Source organism: Mobula hypostoma, chromosome 5, assembly GCF_963921235.1.
Source record: "Mobula hypostoma chromosome 5, sMobHyp1.1, whole genome shotgun sequence".
Lineage (NCBI taxonomy): Eukaryota > Metazoa > Chordata > Chondrichthyes > Myliobatiformes > Myliobatidae > Mobula > Mobula hypostoma.
The window spans coordinates 169,421,200-169,427,379 of record NC_086101.1 but is presented as its reverse complement, the minus strand read 5'-3'; positions in this window follow the sequence as shown (position 1 = coordinate 169,427,379).

The following is a 6,180-nucleotide window of genomic DNA, read 5'->3' as shown; positions in this document are numbered from 1 at the left end:
AGGTTTGCAAACGTGCAACATTTTGTTAAAGACATCTCAGCCAGATGTAGCAATGAATCTTGTACCTACGTGATAAAGGCTGTGAATGGATTTCAAGCACTTGACATTGCTCTGGATGTCGTCAAGCTTCTTGAATATTATTGGAACTGGACCTATGCTGCCAATTATAAACTATTTTATCACACCCCTGACAAACCTTTAGGTTGGTTTTCAAGGGGGTGGGAGGAGCCAATATTTGACAGAACACCTACTATCTCATCTAATTGAACTGCTCCTTTCCTAACTGTAAAGGATCCTGTGACATGCAGTATTAAAATCCTGAACCTATCCCACAGATATTCATTTCTCTCTCATAACTGTGCCTGTAAACTGGATTGGAGCTTCCATCTCAATTGTTTCATTTCTTCTGTTAAAGTATTTGAATTTGTGATAGTGTAGGACAATAAGTTTCATATGCATGTTGAGTGGCTGATTTCACTTTTATTTTATTCACATCATTCAGGATTTGAGGTAAATTCCACACTCGCTGGAAGTGGCTAACAACGTTCACCAAATGGACCCTATGTTAGTCTTTTAACAAAACCATATAACTTCCTAAAATATTTTACTTCCCATTCATATTTTATGATTTTGCTAAAAAACACACACACTGACAAGATTTATTTCATCCTGGGTTAAGAAAGAACCTGAATTAACAGCAAAGTTTACCAATTGCAAAGAACCGAAAGAATCTTTGAAACAAAATGTGAACAGTTGCTGCATACACCAATTTATGCACCATTTCACAAAGAGGAGCTGTTCTTTCTGCTTGCTTTAATATGCAATTTTAGATTTTATTCTGAAATGTTCTGGGATGCTTTTCTAAATCAAACATCTGTCCACCTCTCTTGCAAGGCTCCTTGTCTGCTGCTGCATTAGATAGCTTGTTAAACAGCAGTTAACAAAAAACAGGAAAACAGATTATTATCCGAATGGTGGCCGATTAGGAAAAGGGGGGGGGGGGGTGCAACGAGACCTGGGTGTCATTATACACCAGTCATTGAAAGTGGGCATGCAGGTACAGCAGGCGGTGAAAAAGGCGAATGGTATGCTGGCATTTATAGCGAGAGGATTCGAGTACAGGAGCAGGGAGGTACTACTGCAGTTGTACAAGGCCTTGGTGAGACCACACCTGGAGTACTGTGTGCAGTTTTGGTCCCCTAATCTGAGGAAAGACATCCTTGCCATAGAGGGAGTACAAAGAAGGTTCACCAGATTGATTCCTGGGATGGCAGGACTTTCATATGATGAAATACTGGATCGACTAGGCTTATACTCGTTGGAATTTAGAAGATTGAGGGGGGATCTTATTGAAACATATAAAATCCTAAAGGGATTGGACAGGCTAGATGCAGGAAGATTGTTCCCGATATTGGGGAAGTCCAGAACGAGGGGTCACAGTTTGAGGATAAAGGGGAAGCCTTTTAGTACTGAGATTAGGAGAAACTTCTTCACACAGAGAGTGGTGAATCTGTGGAATTCTCTGCCACAGGACACAGTTGAGGCCAGTTCATTGGCTATATTTAAGAGGGAGTTAGATATGGCCCTTGTGGCTAAAGGGATCGGGGGGTATGGAGGGAAGGCTGGTACAGGGTTCTGAGTTGGATGATCAGCCATGATCATACTGAATGGCGGTGCAGGCTTGAATGGCCTACTCCTGCACCTATTTTCTATGTTTCCATGTTTCTATTTGCCAAAAGATCTAAAGCTAAAATTGTTGGATACTCATTTAAAATATATTACGACATTTAAAATGGTCAAAAATTTTACCCCTTCAGTTCAATTTCGCTCAGAATAGCTAAGTCCATGAGTAACGTGAAACTGAAGTTTTTTTTGTCAGGAATCATATAAGATGTTGGTTCGTCTGGAAATTGACAACAGCAGCAGGAGATCACTTGAACTAGTAGATGGGGGCGAATTAATAGTTTGTCAGTGAAGTTCATTCTAGATTTCAGATTGAGGGTTCAGGTTGAGAAGAGGTCTAGGGAAGGAAGGTTGTCAAGCTAATCTCAGCTCAGGGCTCCCCACAGTGGCAAAGCAGTATTGCTACAGCTATCATATGATCTTACACGTCCACAGCTATGTTTATATATGCTCTAAAGTTAAGACTCCTTGTCTTACCGTTACAAAAATCCCCAAGTAAATAAAAATGTGTATTCCACTTGGCACACTATACACTCTATGCAACCTGAAATGTTGCCAGTTCTGCGTTCCAGTTTCTCTTCCTTTATTTCTTTTCTCCCATTATCCTCAACCATGGCTTGGGACTTGAAATATCTGACTTGAAGTGTCTCTCTTTCTTTTATGATGATCCTCAAAGCTCAGATACATGATTCCAGTTTACCTCACACTTCAAATATCTCCAATAAAAGTAAATATTAGAGATTCTCAATGAGTTAAGGAGCACATGGTGAGGGAAAATGGGTTCAAAATTTTAGATCAACATCTCTTCAAAAGACAACAGCGTAAATGGGAGCCCACTTTCAAATAGTGCAGACACCTCGCTCAGTATGGGATATCATGTAAACAGACAGGTGAATCCGGATCGTCATACCACTACTGCCTGCAAGAACAAGAGACTGCGAATTGCCACTTGGAATGTTCAAACCCTGCACCAAGCTGGTAAGTTAGAAAACATAAAATTAGAAATGAAGAGGCTAGAAGTCAGCATCCTAGGCCTAAGTGAAATAAGATGGAAAGGCACTGGAGTATTCCAATCAGACGACTACAGGATGATGTACTCTGGTGGAGATAAACATGAAAAGGGTGTTGCAATCATCTTAGACAAAGAAACATCCAAGAGCCTGCTAGGATACTGGCATATCTCAGACAGAATGATGCTAATCAAACTAAAAGGACAACAAAACAACATCTCTGGCATCGAAGTATATGCACCAACAATAGTAAGCTCAGAGGAAGAAATTGGTGCCTTCTACCACTCCCTAGACAAAGCACTAGAAGAATGCAAATCACAAGAAGCCATCATAGTCATGGGCGACTTCAATGCAAAAGTTGGTGAGGGAAGCATAGACCATATTGTTGGAGACCAGGGATTGGGAGAAAGGAAAGCTTATATCATGGTGTAAAACAAACAACCAGATAATCATCAACACTTGGATTAAACAACATCCAAGAAGGAAAGGGACATGGAGAAGCCCAGATGGGAACAACAAAAATCAAATCGACTACTTAACAATCAATAACAGATTCAAAAACTCGATAACTCAATCTAAAAGCTACCCTGGAGCAGACTGTGGAAGCGAACACATACAATTATTTGCAAAATGAAAATAAAGATAAGAAAATTAAAGAAAGCAAAAAGATCAGAACCACTGGATTATCAACAACTACAAAACAACCCTCATCTGAAAACAGAATACACGATCAAGGTGAAAAACTGTTTCAATTGCTGCAGGATGAAGGAGGCAAATCTTCCTGGCACATACTGAAGGATACCATGGTTGAAGCTGCAAAAGAAACCATCCCACGAAAAGAACGGAAAAGTAAGAAGAAATGGATAACTGAAGATATAATACAATTGATGCAACAAAAACAGACCATCAAACCAAGAGACAGCGAAGAATACAAACAACTTGATAAGACAATACAGAGAAAATGCAGAGAAGCTAAAGACAGATGGCTAAGTAATAAATGCTCAGAGATAGAAATGCTACAAAACCCATAACCCTGGAACAAAGTTGATGCATAGTAAGATTAAAGAATTAACAGGGAAATTACCTTGCTCCTCAAGTGGATGCATCAAAGCAAAAGACGGCAGCTTAATTATGAGCAAAGAGGAAATCCTAAACAGATGGACAGAATATATAAAAGAACTTTTTGAAGACCAAAGAAGAGAAAAACCGAACATAAAGAAGAATCTTGAAGGACCTAGCGTTCTAAAATCAGAGATTCGAGCAGCCATAAATAAAACAAAACATAACAGAGCAACTGGTCTAAACAACATCACTGTTGAAATGATACTGGCCTTAGAAGATTTTTGAATAGAGAAAATAACAGAAATAGCAAATGAAATCTATGATCATGGGGAGATACCTGATGATTTAAGTAAATCCGTGTTCAACACACTTCCAAAGAAAGAGGGAGCAACAGAATGTGAGTTACATCATACAATAAGCCTGATGAGCCACGTGGCAAAAATTATTCTCAGAGTAATCATGATGAGAGCAAGATGCTGTATAAAGCCAGAAATCAGTAAAGAACAATGTGGCTTTGTGGAAAACATTGGAACCAGAAATTCAATTTTCATGCTACGGATGATCTGTGAACGAGCCATCCAGGTACAAAAAGACATCTACCTATGTTTCATCGACTATACAAAAGCTTTTGACACTGTCAGACACCAAGATCTTCTGGAAATGCTTCAAGATCTTGACATAGATGGGAAAGATATATGTTTCTTAAGAAACTTATACTGGTCCCAGACAGCATCCATCAGAATAGAAGGAGAAGTGAGTGAGGATGTGAATATCATGAAAGGAGACAGGCGAGGTTGTGTTTTTTTGCCAGACTTATTCAACTTGTGTAGTGAAAATATCTTGAGAAGTACCAAAGACATCAAAGGATTCACAATTGGAGGCCATAATTAGATTAGATTCTGAGGACACGCAGTCCTCTTTTATTGTCATTTAGCAACATTTAAATAACATCAGATATGCTGATGACATCGTACTAATAGCTGACTCAGAAACAAAACTTCAAGAACTACTCACTATAGTGGCAGCAGAAAGTAATCAGAGACCTCTCAATCAACACCAAGAAGACAAAAAGCATGGTCATCTCCAGAAAGACAAACATCCCACAATGTGTGATCAAGATCGGAAATACAAACATCAAACAAGTCAACAAATTCAGATATCTTGGCAGCCTAATAACAAGTGATGGCAGGTGCGGCACAGATATCAAATTCAGAATAGCAATGGTGAAAGAAGACCATATTAACAGACAGAAAGATGAGCATGTACACTAAAGACAGAATATTGCAGTGCTACATTTATTCTATCCTGACTTATGGAAGTGAGTGCTGGACCATTTCCCCAGCAATGGAAAAGAGACGAGAAGCAGATGAATTATGGTTCTACAGGAGAATGTTAAAAATATCACGGACCACACACGCATCAAATGAAGAAGTTCTCAAAAGAGCCCAAGCAGTTTGATCACTCATACCAACAATAAGAGAAAGACAACTCAGATTCCTAGGACACATCATGCGGAAAGATGACCTAGAAAAACTCATACTCTCTGGAAAGGTCGAGGGGAGCAAACCTAGACATCAAAAACCTAGCCAGGTGGCTACACATCAAGGAAATAGAAGTCATCCAAAGAATGAGGGGTAGATCTATATGGAAAACCATGGTCACCAAAGTCCACATTGGATATGGTACCTAGAGAGACATCTCTTCATTAAGACATTCTACCTATTGTTCTCAGAGCAATTCCAAAAATCCCATTCCCCACTTATTTCCCTGTTCTATATTCTCTCTCTATTGACCCTCACCTCCAACCAGATTCTCCTACCATCCAACTCCATTAGCTCCATTTTAACGCACTAACCTCAATGGGATGTGAGAGAAATCTAGTGCACCCAGGGGAATACACATGTACTCATACAAATCCACACAGACAGTACTGGACATGGCTGAGCTCCCAAGTATCTCCAGTATTTTCTGTTATTATTTCAGATTCCTGCATGTTGTTTTCATATCCCCTAATATTTCTTTTGATTTAGTTTGCACACTTTGATTATACCTTCAAAATGCTTTCAGATATTTTTCTAAATCAAAAATTAAATCATTGCCCTTGCTGTGCTCATTTACTCCACATGAAAAATCTTTCTTAGCAACATTTGCCACAAAATGGCAAAAACACAAGCCAAAAGTATTGGCGGATCAATTTTTAAAAAAACATGGCAGATCTCATACAGTCTAAATGTTCACAACTTCAGTCCAAGATGGCTCAGATTTATATTGTCCAAACTTATTCGCATCAAGTAATAAGGAGTTGAGGATTTTTTTTCCAGAGCTATAAGCCACTTTTACTCTCAGCTTAGTGGTAAGTCTTCAATTTTCCATTTCCAAAATGACATGATGAAAAACTACATCTAACTGTCACAACAATAATCAA